Below are 16791 nucleotides of genomic sequence, written 5' to 3'. Positions count from 1 at the left end.
AGTAGGAAAAAGGAGGTATTGATGCCCCTGTATAAGACTTTGGTGAGATCTCATTTAGAATATTGTGTACAATTCTGGAGACCACACTTTCAAAAAGATATAAAAAGGATGGAGTTGGTCCAAAGGAAGGCTACTAAAATGGTGTGTGGTCTTAGTGATAAGGCATATGGGGACAGACTTAAAGATCTCAATCTGTATACTTTGGAGGAAAGGCGGGATAAGGGAGATATGATAGAGACATTTAAATACCTATGTAATGTAAATGTGCATGAGTCGAGTCTCTTTCTTTTGAAAGGAAACTCTGCAATGAGAGGGCATAGGATGAAGTTAAGAGGCGATAGACTCTGGAATAATCTAAGAAAATACTTTTTTACAGAAAGGGTGGTAGATGTGTGGAACAGTCTCCTGGAAGAGGCAGAGACTGTGTCTGAATTCAAAAGGGCCTGGGATAGGCACCTGGGATCTCTCAGAGAGAGAAAGAGATAATGGTTACTGCGGATGAGCAGACTAGATGGGCCATTTGGCCTTTTTCTGCCATCATGTTTCTATGTTACTATCTAATCTAATCTAATCTAATCCTTAGGTTTGTATACCGCATCATCTCCACGTTCGTAGAGCTCGACGTGGTTTACAGTAGGAGAAATAGGAAGGAACTACAACAGAGGGTTATAGGTAGAAGTGTGAAGAAAATTTAGAGGATTTGGGATGCCAAGATATAAGAATTTCATTGTTTCCTAAGTTGGAGGGAGACTTACATTTTTTGAGAAAAGCCAGGTTTTCAGATGTTTGCGGAAAACTTGGAGAGAGCTCAAGTTCCGAAGAGGGGTCATACATTTGGGCTGAAAAAAAAAATAAACCGTACAATATGGGACTATAATGTTCTTTTGTACAAAGATACCAGCTATGTGGGGTGCACTGGTACTGAGCATCCCCCAAACTGAGCAAGCTCTTACATTCAGATTTTCTGTATACCCCCAATGAATATACATGAGATTGATTTGCTTACAATGGCAGTAATGCATATTCAATGTGGGTATCTTGAAAATCTGACTGATCAGCTGCGTCCTGAGGATTGACTTAAGGTAGCATAATAAGTATAATGTGATAGCAATATACAGAAGGCTATTCGAGTGTACAGGGAGATAAATGACCTTCAGGGAAAAGGAGGTGGAAAAACCCTTGTATAAATCTCTGGTGAGACTATGCCTTCAAAAGGATATTAACAAGATCAAGCTGGTTCAGAGGGTGAATACTAAAATGGTCAGTAGTTATCATCATAAAGCAGGGGTGTCAAACTCAATTACATAAGGGGCCAAAATCTAAAACGTAGGCTAAGTCGCGGGCCAAATTTTTTATTAAGATACTTAGGGGTCCTTTTATTAAGGTACGCTATCCAATTTAGCATGCGCTAAATGCACACTTTAATAAAAGGACCCCTTAATCTTAGTAGAAATATAGGGTTACAACCTCTCCAACCCCACGCCAGCTCTGTGATGTAAATAAAATAAATAAAAAGACTTTTCCTCTCACTTTGTATTATTCTATGCCAGGTATGACTATTGTAACATAGTACAATATATACAAGTATCATCAAGTTCAATTTGCTTGCAAACCCTAAGGAACCCAGTGGCTAGGATTCTCTGTAATGCAAAACATAATGGTCATAAAACTCCTCTGCTTAAACACCTTCTTTGGTTCCTGATTGAATAAAGGGTAAAATTTAAAAATCTAACATTGGGGGAAGGAGAAGCCAAAATGGTGGCTGGTTCTTGTCAGCGTTCTGTCATTCTAGCTTGAGTTTTACCTCAGAAATTGCTGTTTGGGATGTCTTCAGAATAAGTTTTCTTCTTCTTTGATGCCTCACACCAAACGGAATGGAATGATCAAGCCTGTTCCACAGCTGGCTGCATTGTCACCTCCATTACAGCCTACAATTGTTCAGGTGCTGGATCACATCGCCGCCAAGGGAGGAGCGTTTGACTCCCTGGGCCATGATGTCTCCTTACACATCCCCTCCCCAAATACACCTGATGGCTAACATCCCACCATGTCTAGCAGAATCAGGATTGGCGCCAAGCCCTGGGAAACTCAAAGACGTTAGGCCAGGAGGTGGAATTGGTGGATCCTTATCTTTGAAGGAGCTGGTCAATTTGGAAACATTAAAGAAACTGGGAATGCATCTTTGGAATCAGTAGTGATTCTGGAAACACTTTAGATAGCGATAAAGAAGCTAGATGGGATGGTATAAAAGTCGGCACAGGTCAAATAGGGGCCCAACAGCGTACAACCATCTCCAGGCAAAGCCATCAGGTATATGCAGCTCCGCCAATGTTAAAAGGAGCTGCGTCAAAATTGGAGCCATGCCGCTGCTGTAGCACATTCCCTCTGCTGCAGTCCCGCCCCTCCTCTGACATACAGGATCGCAGCAGAGGGAACGTGCTGCGGCGGTAGCGGCAGGGCTCCGATTTCTACACAGCTCCTTTTAACATTGGCGGAGCTGCGCTGCACCTGATGGAGGGAGGGAAGGAACAGCGGGCCAAATCTCGGCGACAGCAGGAATTGTTTGGTGGGCCAAATTTTAGTGCCCCACGGGCCAAATTTGGCCCGCGGGACAGAGTTTGACATGTCTGTCATAAAGCATAAGTGTATAGTTTGGAAGAAAGACCAGATAAGGAAGCTATGATAGAGACATTTTAATGCTTCCAAGGTTTCAACGTACAGGAGACATACGTACCTATTTCATTGAAAAGAAAGCTCTAGAACAGGGGTGTCAAAGTCCCTCCTCGAGAGCCGCAATCCAGCCAGGTTTCGGGATTTCCCCCATGAATATGCATGAGATCTATTTGCATGCACTGCTTTCATTGTATGCTAATAGATCTCATGCATATTCATTGGGAGAAATCCTGAAAACCCGACTGCATTGCGGCCCTCGAGGAGGGTCTTTGATACCCCTGCTCTAGAATGAAAGAATCATACAGTGAGGGTGACAAAGGAAGGTTCAGAAGTAATCTAAGGATATATTTTCTTACAGAAAGGTGGTGGATGTGTTAAATAGCCTCCTAGTAAAGGTGCTGGAAATGAGGATACTACTACTATTTATCAATTCTATAGTGCTTAGAAAATAGCATTCAACCATATATCAAATCAAACCGGTTTTCGCAAAAACCATTCAACGGAACATTCACTAATTGGTCTCACCACTTCGAAACAATATTATCTGAATCAACACAAGTCTGTCATTCTTATCCCTTTAGACCAGGGGTGTCAATGTCCCTCCTTGAGGGCCGCAATCCAGTCGTGTTTTCAGGATTTCCCCAATGAATATGCATGAGATCTATTTGCATGCACTGCTTTCATTGTATGCTAATAGATCTCATGCATATTCATTGGGAAAATCTTGAAAACCCGACTGGATTGCGGCCCTCGAGGATGGACTTTGACACCCATGCTTTAGACCTTTCAGCCGCCTTTGATACGATAGATCATTCATTACTACTTCAAAGACTTGCCATTGTTGGAATTTCTGAACAAATTCTCTACTGGTTTTGTTCTTACTTTTCTAATCATACCTCCGTAGTATCCTTTAACAACACATCATCAACCATATTTAAAAATAACTTTGGCGTTCCCCAAGGATCGATACTCTCCCCTCTACTTTTTAATATCTATCTGACCCCTTTGCTTACTGTATGCCAATCAATCGGCCTTACTGCATACGCTTATGCCGATGCTATTCAGATTATCCAACCCATTGACACATCCAACCCTGATGACATCAATCTTGTCAACTTAAAACTCAATAAGATCAGCCAATGGCTTTGTGACAAAATGCTCTCGCTAAATATTTCTAAAACTAATTGTCTTCTTTTTCCTTGGAAAGAAAATCTTCACTTAACATCCCCAATAACTATCAAAAGCACACCGGTAAACTTCGTTAGTTCTATAGAAATCCTAAGTGGATTTAATAAAAATAAATTAAAAACTGGTTTAAGAGATATTTGGAGCATTGAGATTAAGCATGAAATTACTGCATCTCAATGGCCATGAATTTGGTCTTGGAGGATGAAGTGCACGATGTCAGCATCTATGAGACAAACTTGGTTTTTTCTGTTGCACAGAGCGTTATGGACCCCTGTTAGGTTGCAAAAATTAGATAGTTCTTTGTCTAATAGATGTTGGCATTGTCATTTAGAAGCAGGAACTTTAGACCATTTATTGTTTCATTGCCCATTTATTATGAATTTTTGGAAATCAATTTGGGACCAAATTAATAATTTACTAGATAACCCAGTGGCATTATCCTATGATACTGTGATATTTGGTATGGAAATGAGAAAAAAAAGTCAGATTTCTGCGAATAATAATAAATTACTACTAATAATGACTGGTGTTGCCATTCAGCAAATCACATTTAATTGGAAGGATTGGAAGAGATTAAATTACACCTTCTGGTGGAATTCTTTATGCCATATCTATAAAATGGAAAGGTTTATTGCATTACAGCGGGGATATTTTAAGAAATTTCAGGATGTGTGGCAACCATTAACGAAATATTGTAAAGATTAATTTAAATAAATATATATATATATATATATATATATATTTGTTTCCCTTATATTTTATTAATTTAAGGAGCAGGGAGGGGGGGATTTTGTTGTTATATGTTTTATATGATAATGGAATATATGGGAAGGAGGGCTGGGGTAGGGGAGGGGATAAAAATTTGTGAAATGTGTTAATGATTGTTTATAAGTGATGTATTTATTGTTTATGTGAATGAATATATTTTAATACTTAATGTAATCTTGAAAATGAATAAAGAATTAAAAAAAAAAAAAGAAATCATTGGTTAAATAATTAACAATAAACTGTCCTATCATTTACAGATTAGTGCAGTTGTTAAGAATTGCTTTTAGAAACTCAGAATGATTAAATCCTTAGCTAACATTCTTGATCCTCAACCTCTTAACATTCTAATTCACTCCCTCATAATTTACAAACTCTATTATTGCAATTCCTTACTTAATGGAATCTGCCAAAAAGACATCCAACATTTACAATTAATACAAAACACTGCAATAAAAATTATAACAAACCAAAAAAAATTTGATCACGTCACTCCTCTGTTAAAAAATGCACATTGGTTACCAATCCACCACCGTATAACTTATAAAATTGCCTTAATCTCCTTTAAAACTATAAACACCAAGGAACCTGCTTTTATTCATAAGTATCTTATTCCTCACGAACCTTTGAGAACTTTAAGATGCGCATCACAGCACCTTCTTCATGTCCCATCCCTAAAATTCATTAGTACCCATAGAGCCTCTTCATTTGCAACTTTAGCCCCTACAATATGGACTTCATTACCAACATATTTAAGGGCGGAGCAAAATCTAGATAAATTTAAGGGCAACCTTAAAAGCTTCTTATTTAAAGATGCTTATGATTGCTAATTGATCTCTGGCTCCTCCCTTGCCACATTCTGTTCCTACTCATATTCAACATCAATATGATTTCTCCCATTACCCTTTTGTTTTATCCTTAATTGTATTTTCTCCTTTTAAAAATTGTATTTCTCCCCACTTTCCTCTTGTTTTCATGTAAGTAAAGTTGTGTCTTAATAAGTCCGTTGATTGTTCCTAATTTTAATTTTAATTGTCAAACGCTTAGTATTTATGATTAGCATTTTTAATTTTAATAAAACTTGAAACTTGCATACACAGCACTGTACATTTGACATTTAATAGACAGTGCCTGCTCAGAGGCGCTTACAATCTTACCTGGACAGATATACATGACACATAGGGTTGGGGATGTAGATCCCAAGGTGAGAGGATTTAGGAGCTGAAAGCAGACCCTGATTGGCTTAGACTATTCCCCTTGTATCCCGAGATAGAGGGAGGAGCCTAAGGCCCTGATTGGCTCAGACTCCCTGTCCAAGGGGTGGGGCCTTAAGCATCTGAGCCAATCAGGGCCTTAGGCCCCCTCTCCATGCATTACATTCAGAAGTGGCAAGCCTATGAGCAGGATGGACTGGGCTTCTTTCTACTACTACTGCTGCTACTACTACTAATTATTTCTATAGCGCTACCAGACATACACAGCGCTGTACAGAGTCACAAAGAAGAAGAAAACAGTCTCTGATCAGAAGAGCTTACAATTTAAACAGCCAAGACAGACAAACAGGATGCCATGGATATAGTTAAGGGGAATGGGGACAGTTAAGGGTACATTAGTGTCCTGCTCCAATGTCCCTTAGTGTGACTGTATTTTGTGGACTCATTCTCAGCCCATTTAGCCCAGTCATTGCAGCCTACAATTTTCAATGAGAGTCCTCATTAGGTCCATATACTAAGATTCTTTCTAGAACTCTGCAATTGCGGGCTCCAAAAGCCAGCCACTAGCACATTGCCTTGGGCTTCTTCCTCTGCAGCTCCGCCAACTCTGGTCAAACTGGAGCATGCGAGATTGAACCCAGAATCCGAATCCAGGATCTTACTCATGGTGTCACTAAGGGCTCCTTTTACTAAGCCGCGTTAGGGCTTTAACGCGCGGAATAGCGCGCGCTACATTGCTGCTGGCATTAGTTCTAGAAGCGTAGCGTGTGGTAAATTTCTTGCGTGCGCTAAAGACGCTAGCTCACATTAGTAAAAGGAGCCCTATGTCAACTTAGCTGGCTTGCACATCTACTGTTAGGTCTATATATATATATTTTAAAAAAAAAAAAAAAAAAAAAAGAGGAGAAAAGGGAGGTGCTTAGGTTAGAAGAGTGTACCCGGATTGGCCTTACCATTAAGTAAGACTAGGCAATCACCTGAGTCAGCAACTTCTGTGGGGCAACATAAAACAGCTGCAGTCAAAAGAAAACAATAGGTCCTGACAGGCACCACAAACTCAAATAATTATCAGTGTGTACTTTAATCTGATTTGTACAGGATATTTCTGTGATGATCTTAATTGTTGAGTGTCATAATCAATCTCTTGGGTGAGCTGAAGCCTAGGGCCTGAAAGTTAATTGAAAGGGGTGGATGGGTGTTATACTAAAGGCTAAAGGCTCATTCCTAGGGTGCCTATAATGCTTGCAGCGGCTACGAGTGAGTGTGTGTCCTTTGGGATTTTCAAACACATCTGTATTGTTTTGCCCTGGTTTCTAAATCCCTGCAAGAAAGTCCTGGTTAACATTTCCCGATTCCTGTGTGTTTCCAAAAAGCGAAGGCTGCTTCTAGAACCACCCTACCCGCCACGGAACTACTACTGATAAATGACCTTCAATTCCTCTTTACCTGCACACTTTAAGGTTAATGTCTAAAGGGAAACTAGTAACCACTTTGTTTGAAAATGAGCTAAATACACATTCATATTAAAGTCTACTTTGCAAATAGAAAGGTTATCGAAATGTGCCTTTTTATGAGGATTAGTAAGTCCTGCTGTTTCCTATTCTACAAGTCACTGAAAGGTAGCGTCTGTGGGTCACAGTATCCTACTGTTTCAGTCACTGCTTTAGAACAATGCACTGTAAAAGTAATCAATCTGTGAATTCCGGCCCCATTGCCAGAAGGTTAGCAGACTGCCTCACCTTAGTGCAAATCCCGTCATCAACGTTGATTCAGCAACTCTCATTCTGCAGACATTGACAGGAGAAACTGCAGTTCGTGTGGGTCTTAACAAACATATCCTGCGGGTACCAGGCTAAACATACATGGGGGGGGGGGAGGTGCTCCCACACTATCTGAAATCTTCCCTGGCTTTACTGCCAACGTTCGATCGGCTCCTTCTTAAGAGCAGTATTAGCCAGAAGAAGAGTCACAGCGCCCCCTTCTGGGAGTCACCTCATCTACAGTCACAGTCCCTGTGAAAAATCCTGTGTAGGGAGAGTTCAGAATAGGGAATACTAGGCTGCACCACAGTTTATACCACTGTACCCTCAGCACTGAAAGAGCAGCTCTTTTTATGAAATCAGCTCTTCAGTTATTATAAGATTTATATTTGAAGTCTTTAACGCATAAACAATATTCATTTGTGATCCTCAGTCAATAAAAATGATTTATAACCCTAGATCATGTAGTCATAACTAGATGAAGAGAGGACCTGTACTAATTTCTTCATGTACTGCTAATGCATCTTAACTCATCAAATTATTTCAGCATCAAGACATTAGTATACCTCCGGCAGTGAATTAGCCTTTCACCTTAAAACAGAGATTCTCAATACCACCAATTAATATACATGAAAGAGATCTGCATAGAAAGAAGATAGCACACGTAAACTTATCTAATGCATATTCACTGGTGGCATCCTGAATATCTGACTGGCTAGGTGTGTCCCGAGCACTGGGTTGAGAAACCCTACCTTATAAGGTTGAACATGAAAATGCACTGTGTAATTTTTTTAAAAAAGGAAAAACTCACAAAACACAATGGAGTAGAAACAATAAAGTGTTCACTTTGGTTACTTCAATCCTTAGTGTTCCTCGTCATTTATTCCCCATAAACCTCTTGTGGCCAAAAAATAGTCGGCTGCAGCCTACTCTAGAGCTAATTCGAGCTGCAGCTTCTTGTTGCCCGGGCTTTCTTCCCCTTTGGGGGTTGAGAGCGCCCCTTCAAGAGCACTTCTAGCTCTGGCTGGTTGGAAAGGTGGGATCATCTCTCCATCATTGCAACCCAGCCCCCTCTCTGCTCCTCCTTCCAGAAATCAATGGACCCTCAAGCTGGCACTAAGGTGTTTCCTTCAGACTTTAAAAGGGTCTTGGGGAGGGGGAGGGAAATGGTCCAGGAGTAAGAAAGGATGTTTAATCACATCAGATATTTTCATTGCATATACAACACATATATCATCTAGTAACGGAACAATTGCAGTATTCTAGAATATGCAAGTTTAGCTGTAAAGATAAGTCAATTTTCTAGCTTGATAGCTTATGCTAATGTTATTAAATCCTTATGTCTAGTGCATAAGCAAAGACTAATATTATACCATACTTGTACTGGCTGCAAACCTTAAGAAAATTATAATTACATATTTTGTTCTGCTTAAGAGGGCTTTTTTTTTTTTTTTTTTTTAACTATCGACATGGTAGATTGCAATCCCCATAATTACTACTGCAAGCCTTTGTTACATAGCACTAACACCCTCGTGCTTTCCCCACTGGAAACTGGCAGAAAATGTAATAGGAGACCACATATCCTTCTCTGCACAAAAGAGTTATGTACATGGGACAGCGCATGTATCACTTTGTTCCTATAATGAGATGGCTTGGCAGAACATTCGGCAGCATGTCCTCTGTCCACTTGTGCCCTAAGGGGATTATACACGTTACTAACTAAACCCTGGGAAAGTCAGAGTTAGGGCAGACTTATCTCACCATTAACTCTGTACCTAAAAATTCTATTTCTAAAACCAAACTGCCAATCAAGTAAATGAAATGCCTAGGGTGCTTCTAGGCAAAACTCATTATGGCACAAATTTTTAATAAGTAAATCCGGGACCCTTTAAGCATGTATTCATCCTCACAGTCTCTCTTTCTCTTTCAAGTTCTCCTTCCTCTAATCTGTCATTGAAGACCTGCAGCACCCCAGATCCCAGCACGAGGGTTTCATCCTACCCCGGCACACAACACTGGTTCCTGCGAGCAGGCGGCATATGATTACCGGGGTTGCCAAATTTAGCACAGAGCCCTGGGCTCAACAATTATAGCTCCTTGTTTGGGAGGTGCATTTACACTTTTATGAGACTTGTCTATATTTAGTAACTCCTTAGGACACGCGAAGAACAGCAGTAAAAAGGCACCAAAAAAAGTGCAAAATTACTGCTGAAGAGCAAAATACTTTGGAAGCAAGGTTTAAAAAAAAATAAAAATCAATTATTGGAAGAAAATAGAAAGCTGAACACTACCCTGCTGAAAATGGTCCACTTACCTATACAGTAGAGTCCGAGAAACAAAACACTGAGGGGAAGGGTGTTAAAGAAATAGAAATAGGAGGGGGAAGCAGAGGTCAGAGGTACAAATCATAGAACTAAAAGGGGGGAGACAGAAAACAAAATTATATGATAAAAGGCATAAGTGAAAGTGTTCTTGCGATTCAACCTATGTTGATAGGCAGGTCAACATATGAATGTGTATATGACAGTTTTGACAAAAGAGACATGCAAAATGCACATCACGTACAGAACCTCTCTAAATATAGGCACACTGCAATGCTAGAAATAGAACGACCATATATTTGTACCCGATAGGGAAACATGCACCGTGTGTTTCTCTCTCTGTTAATAGATGTAGAAAGCATGTGGACCAACGTCCATAAATGTGCAGTGTACGGTGCGACAGTGTGTACATATGTGTACCAGTGGCGTTATGATGCAAGTGAGGTACACGCGTAGCTTCTGTTAATTTTCGTTCCAAAAAAGCAGTTTTGTATGTCACAAACTCATAAATGTGAGAGAGAACTGACTGAGAAAACATTTTTTTTCTTGCCAGGCTGGGATTTTGTTTGACTTTGACCTCTAATGTAAGTGTAATCCTTTTCATTTATTTTTAACTAGTCGTTAAACAAAATAGCCAGAACAATTTTGAGTTCCGGATACCTAGCGTCAACACTGAAATAAGCCATATTCTTCCCTCGCGCACCAAGCTGCTAATTTCTGCAGAAGAGTTATGCTCTCCCAGGAGTCTCTGCCCGGAAGCAGGTTCCACGTCTATAAACTGGATTGCACATGCACATATAGGTCAGTCTACGAAGACACGTACAGCCAGCACCTTTGAACTTCTGTTTTGATCGTCATGGCAGAAAACTGCATTTTAAGTCTTTTAGCAATTTTATCTGTAATTTCTTCTCCGGTGTTTGTTACAAAGATGTGTGGTCTCACTGCCAAACCTGTATTATCGTTAACCCCTGAGCAGCCTGCAGAAGGGACAAAGTCAATACTGCAAGATGGAAGTGATGATGTAATGTTTTAAGTGCTGAGTGAAAGAGGACTTTTTTAAGCTCCTCCACCTTCCATCTCTTCCAGAGAGAAAAAAAGGAGACTTCTGCACCACCAGCACACAGCAAACAGTACTGGCGCCCCTAGAAGCCTATCAGCGAAACCTCTAATCAATAAACCAAATCCTGAATCCAGTGGAAAACGATCTAACCTCATTCCCACTGCTCTATTTCATTTTCTGCAAACTCCAACTTGAAACAGAAGCAATCAGTCAAGTGTGAGATTTAAAGTGGCACACTCATTTTCCTAAAGGATTTGTTTGTCATTTGCTCAGACCAAACCCCAGAGTAAGCGGAGATGACACTGCCTCCCTAGGCACATCTTTCTAGTGCTATTAATACTATGACATTTTTTTTTTTTAAGTAATTCAGAGCTGCGATCCTGCTGTTAAGTCCTGGTTACATTTCCCGATGGCTACGTGCTTCCAAAGCAAAGGCTGCTTCTAGAACCGTCCTACCAGCCAAAGAACTACTACAGAGACGATTGTACTCATTAATTATCAGAACACCAGATCACAAATTCCAAAATGTTTGAAGTAGTGCTCTTAACCCCACTTGACTCCATACTACGGGACACACACACACACACACGTCTAGCGTCATTGCCTTTGACTTTTAGAAGGGCACCTTAAGAAAAAAAAAAAAAAAAGCCGCACACACATACATAGAATAGCAGTTCAAAAGGGTACAAGCAGAGATCCAGGCTGCAGTTGCCTTTATTCAGTTCTTACCTGCTGTTAATGTTTCTCTCTGATAGAGATTGGAGAGCCCAGGGCTTTTATTCGGCTCGGAAGGAACTTGTGAGAGAGCCTCTGTATCCAGCTGACATAGTGGGTGCTGTGCTGATAATGCAGGCTTGAAAATCCTGGGGATCTAGCAGTCCTTTTCATGCTCAGACGGAAAAGCCACGTCCCCGTGCCAGATACCAGGCATTAATGAGCAGGAAGAAATCCTTTCTATTTTGTTGCAGAAAACCACCATATCTATATATTTAAACATCAGTTTGTAGCCATCTGGAAGGAGCAGACAGCATAAGAAGAAAAAGAGAAAGAGAGAGCCAGAAATACAAATGAACCAAGCTGAGAGGGAGAAACAGAAGGCTGGGCTTCAGGAGGAGGGTCTAAAGCAGAATGAATGAGGGGAAAGGAAGGTGGAGCTCAGGACGGGATAGAAGGAGAGGGCTGGAGGGAAGCAGGAAAAGGGAGGAACTGAAGAAGAGCTGTGCAGATGGAACCAGGCTTGGTCTCCAGCAGCATGACAGTCCCGGTTCTTGTTTCTTGAGAAACCTACAGAATGTGCAGCACAAGGATACATAAATAAATGTGCAGTGTCTATGCACCTAAGGTGATTGTGGTAGAAAGGATTCATTGGAACAGATGTGTAGAGGACTAGATTAGCTGAGCGTGACTGTAAGTGGCAGAGGGAAAGTATATCCAGTGTAGAGCTGGTGTCTGGTCAAACTTCACCCTGTAAAACTGCCAACGCAGGAGCCCTAGGGCCATCCAGCTCTGCTTGGACATTCTAAGATAAAAAGACAAAGAATGATCCCGTTGCAACGTCGAGTGAAATGAGCTTGTCCTGGCTTGAGAAGACTGTTCATTTAGAACCTGTTGATGGGCAAAGCAGATGACATGTGACCTTTCTTCCACTTTCAGGTACCTAACTAGATTGTAAGCTCTTTGGGGCAGGACACATTGCACCTGGAATATTTATCACCACTGTACAATGCTGCATACATTCAGAAATATTATAAATGATGATGATGATAGCAATGATGATACTAAGAATGTTTGATTATTTTCATTTTCAGTGCTCACCTGGAATATATGCTGCATTTTTAACATAACACCTCAGACTAGGGGGGAAAGCCCCCCCCCAAAAAAAAAAAAAAAAACAACAACAACAAAACACTGCCATTAAAGGGAAGAGGAGAAATGTGGATTTTGGTTCAAACAATTGCTTGGAGGAATGCTTGCAAATTCCACTAAAAAGGCATCGACACGGCACAGGCGAATGGCAGCATGGGGTGAAAAGTTCATTGGAGGAAATCAGGCTTGTGACAGTCCATTCCTCCCGTTTCCTGATCACAGATAAACCATGAACACAGCTGAAATAAGAAAGAACTAGAAACGGGGTTGAAGTGAGAGGGGGTGCGGGTGTGGATGCGTATTGGGGAGTGAAGTGAAGGCATGTTTTGGGGATATTCGTTAAAAGGAGCTGTTTCTTTTCTTTTTTTTTAAATTACACTTAGCGATGCACAGTCAGTTTCCTTATCTTAAATGTCAGCGTGTAATGAGATGAAAAGATTCAAGGAAGAGGTTGGAGAGCAGGTGCTATTTTCTTTGTCTAGTGGTTCTGGTTATGCGTTATTTCAGCACCACTGCCAGCTCCTGCAGTCTTTCTGTCTCCGCTGTGCCCAGGACCAGTCTTTGCTGAGGACAAGAGCCTACAGATCCTGCTCCTTTCCAGCCATCTCAAGTAAGCCATCCTCGGCGCTCAAGAGGTTTGTTTAGGCCCTTTTTTTTTCCCCCCCAGGTTAAAGTCTGATGTCATTATTCATTTTTCGAGATCAAAATCTGAACTCCTGTAATCATTAGTTTTCAGATTTTGTATCCTAGCTTGGATCTCTTACAGAACTCTCTTAAAGTTCGCCCCTGCTTCTCTGGGTAATCGCAGCTGCTGAGAATGTAGAATTCCTGTACTGCAGCCATGTCTGAAAAACACCTGTGGCAGGAACACGAGAAAGCAGTGGGGAAAGCTGAACTGCAGTCCTCATGCCTTGTGGCTTGTGTGCTTTTATGATTACTATGGCAGGATGGCTCCTATCCAAATAATTCCACTGGGACAGAGTATAAAAACTGCAATTTCTCTGTCAGTTCATGCCCTATCCTTTCACACTTGAGGCAAAGAGCAGGGGTGGGGGGAAACCCTTTACAGTTCAACCAGAGATAAAAATCAAATGGCTATACGCTGAGGAGTTTCTTTCAGCCTCTGACAGCATGACTCTTTCTCGTTTAAATTAGCTAACTTTTTCTAAGAAGGCTAAATATGATTGTGTGATTATTGGGATTGTTTTTATTCTGTGACTGTTTTATAAATGACTATTTAAATATTTGGAATATTGCTTTATTGTTTTTTTGTGATTTGTAAGACCCTGAGAGTTTTTATGAGTACAGCAAGACATGAGATGTGATAAATAAACGCTCGAGAGCTTGTCTCGATGGGCGCCAGTAACACGGGGCTGGAAGGCCTCGTTGGTGCTTATTCATGGACTTGCTGGGCAGTGAGGGTAGGAAAGGGGGAAGCATTGGAAACAGGGGACAAGATAGGTTTAGCGAAGGAGGCAGGTAGGTCAGGCAAGGACGTATTCAGGAAGACTAGCTTCCCGCCTAAGGAGAGGGAGCTGATTGGTGGGAGGAAGAGAGCGATGGGTCTTGGGAGAGGTATAAAAGACCGGGACCTCTTAGGCTCAGGGCCTGTACCTTGAAGGCGACTTTCGATTCTTGCGCCGGCAGGGTGAGTTGGCGCTTGGGTTGCTCAACAGATGCTTCATTACTACAAATAAAACAATAATAATAATAATAATAAAAAACAAAACTCACAGATAAACTGCTGGGAGCAATGACCGTTATGGCAGGGGGGTTGGGGGGGTGCTGGTGTCTCCGCATTTCCGGTGTGAGTGCTGGGGTACTTGTTCGGTGGTTGCAAGGCGTCAATTTGTCTAGGCTGGCTGAACCTCTGAGACAACAGGTCGGGCACATGCGCGAGCAGTTTTTTGGGTCAGTGTAGCCATTCCTGGGGGGAGAGGCGGCAGTGGGCCTCAGTTCTGGCTGTTGCGGTGCCCCTCCCTCAAATGCAGGGTTGGGTTTAGGGGTTTTCCTGGGTGAGGGTGGGTGTGATCCCCTGTACCTTTTGGTTGGGACTGGGCCTCATGGCAGGCTTATGCTGCGCCCGTTTTTCTGAGCAGCCAGGTGACTGGAGAAGTTCACAGCGTGTGAGGAGGGTGTTAGAGATAAGTTGGATCTGTGGCCCCGTCGGCTGCTTGCTCCAGGGTCAGCGAGTGGTTCGATGTTTATGACTGATAGCAGATGCTGTGGCTTGTGGTGGGGTGGCTCTCAGGGGAGTCCCTGGAGGTGCTGGTCGGGTTGGAGGGCAGTCACCTTGTTGGGCACATGTGTTTCTGCTGTGGGTGCTTTAGAGGCCTGGCGAGTGGCTCCCTCTGGGACTTCTGTTGCTGCCTTTTTCCTTTTGCCTCCCTGTGGGGGTGGGGAACCTCCTGTGCAGGATGGGTGGTGTAGGGGGCTGGGGGGCTGCGTAGGCGGGTAAACCATTGCCCTTGGGGTGCTGTACAGGTTGCTGTTCCTCTTCTGTTGTTTCCTTGCAGGTGCTGAGCCGGATTGCCGTGGAAGTGCAGCAAGTTCGGGATGGAGAGGTACCCATGGCGCAGGTGTCGTACGCGGCCCAGGCTCATTGGTCTGGGGCCCTTTCGGTGTTGCAGCTGAGGAGGCTTCACTGGTGCAGCAGCTGGAAGTGTGTCAGGAGGATCATCGAGTTTCGATTTGTGAGGTACAGGTGTCCCTGGCATGCTGGTTTGTGGATGCCTCAGGTAGCAGCCGCAAGGTGCCATGTGGCTATTGTGGTGGCTGCTGAAGGTGGCACCATTTGTCCAGTGAGTGGTGGAGCAGCAGAGTCCAGTGTTCCTGCAGGCTTGGGAGTGGCAGGTGTGGATTGTGGTGGTGTGCTCTGCTTTTGCCTGCTGGGAGGTGTGCGGACCTGGCATGACAGTTTGCAGCGGAGGTGGATACCTGTGGCTGAAGGAAGGTGACAAGCTGCTGATATGGTGGTGGCTGACGACAGCGCCACTAGTTCGACAATGGCTGGAGGGACTGGACTGAGCGATACTGCCGGTTTGATATTCTGAGTTGGGGTGCTTCAGTTGGGGGCAGAGGGGATCTCGGCATGGTGCAGAGGGCTGCGTTGAGGATTGGTGCCTGCTTCCTCTGTTGCTCCCACTTCCTCTGCATCTTCTGCATCAGGCCTAGGTGGTGGTGCTACCTCAGGCTGGGGGGGGGGCAGAGGGTCTGGTAGCGGGGCCTCTCTTGTTGGCTAGGTGGTACTTGCAGGTGATTCGGGTTGGTAGGAGGCATGAGGCACCATATGGTGCTCGGGTCCAGGCCTCCCTGGTGCAACATACTGGGGGCACTGGCTGGAGTCATGCTTGCGGCTGGCTCGTGTTCAGAGATGTGTGGTTCCCAGCTGGGGGTGGGTTCTCATGGTATATGCGGGTCTGGTATTGGGGGCTTCTTGGGTTTCGGGGGTTTGGGGGCTTCTTCTTATAGTGCTGGGTACCTTCCTGTTGTCAAGGGTTTCTGTGACTTCATTCTTCAGAGCCTGCCCAAGGCTTTACCAAAGGGGGGTGCTCCAGCTCAGGGAAGTTGAGGGGCGGAGTCGGGTGCCATAGACGGTTGGTCTCTCTGTTGTTTTCCCACCTGCCAGTTGTTTTACGGGGTCCTATTTATGTAGTGGGTTAAGTGCGGGAAAGCGCTTTTCTGGCTTGGGTGGCTGTCCTTCCTCCCATAGCTTGACTTCAGTCCTCTGAAGTATGGGGGCGGCTTCACTGCTTGGCTGTGGATTGCTGGCCGGACCAGCTGCAGCCCATTGGTTCCTTGCTGGACTGAGTGGGGTTTCAGGCTCAGTGGAGGTCGCGTTGCGGGTTCCTCTTCATCGGGGTCCATTTCTCTTTGGCAGATTTCACCTTTGGAGGTCTTTCTAGGTGGTATCCGGAATTGATTGTTTCACTCTTTTCTTGGGT

At 43.2% G+C, this 16791-nt stretch overlaps 1 protein-coding gene across 1 annotated transcript in view; it reads right to left on the bottom strand.

Moving 5' to 3' along the window:
- The window catches only part of BRINP1 (BMP/retinoic acid inducible neural specific 1), a 279680-nt gene extending 267637 nt beyond the window's left edge, over nt 1-12043 (bottom strand). The window contains exon 1 of the mRNA XM_033962434.1: nt 11711-12043. The gene's annotated coding sequence lies outside the window, so the exon portion shown is untranslated. The remainder of the gene's footprint in view (nt 1-11710) is intronic.
- Between the last annotated feature and the right edge of the window lie 4748 nt (nt 12044-16791).

The sequence above is a fragment of the Geotrypetes seraphini genome, chromosome 10 (genome assembly GCF_902459505.1).
Source record: "Geotrypetes seraphini chromosome 10, aGeoSer1.1, whole genome shotgun sequence".
NCBI lineage: Eukaryota > Metazoa > Chordata > Amphibia > Gymnophiona > Dermophiidae > Geotrypetes > Geotrypetes seraphini.
The sequence above is the reverse complement of the archived record's forward strand: the minus strand, read 5'-3'. Positions and strand labels throughout refer to the sequence as shown.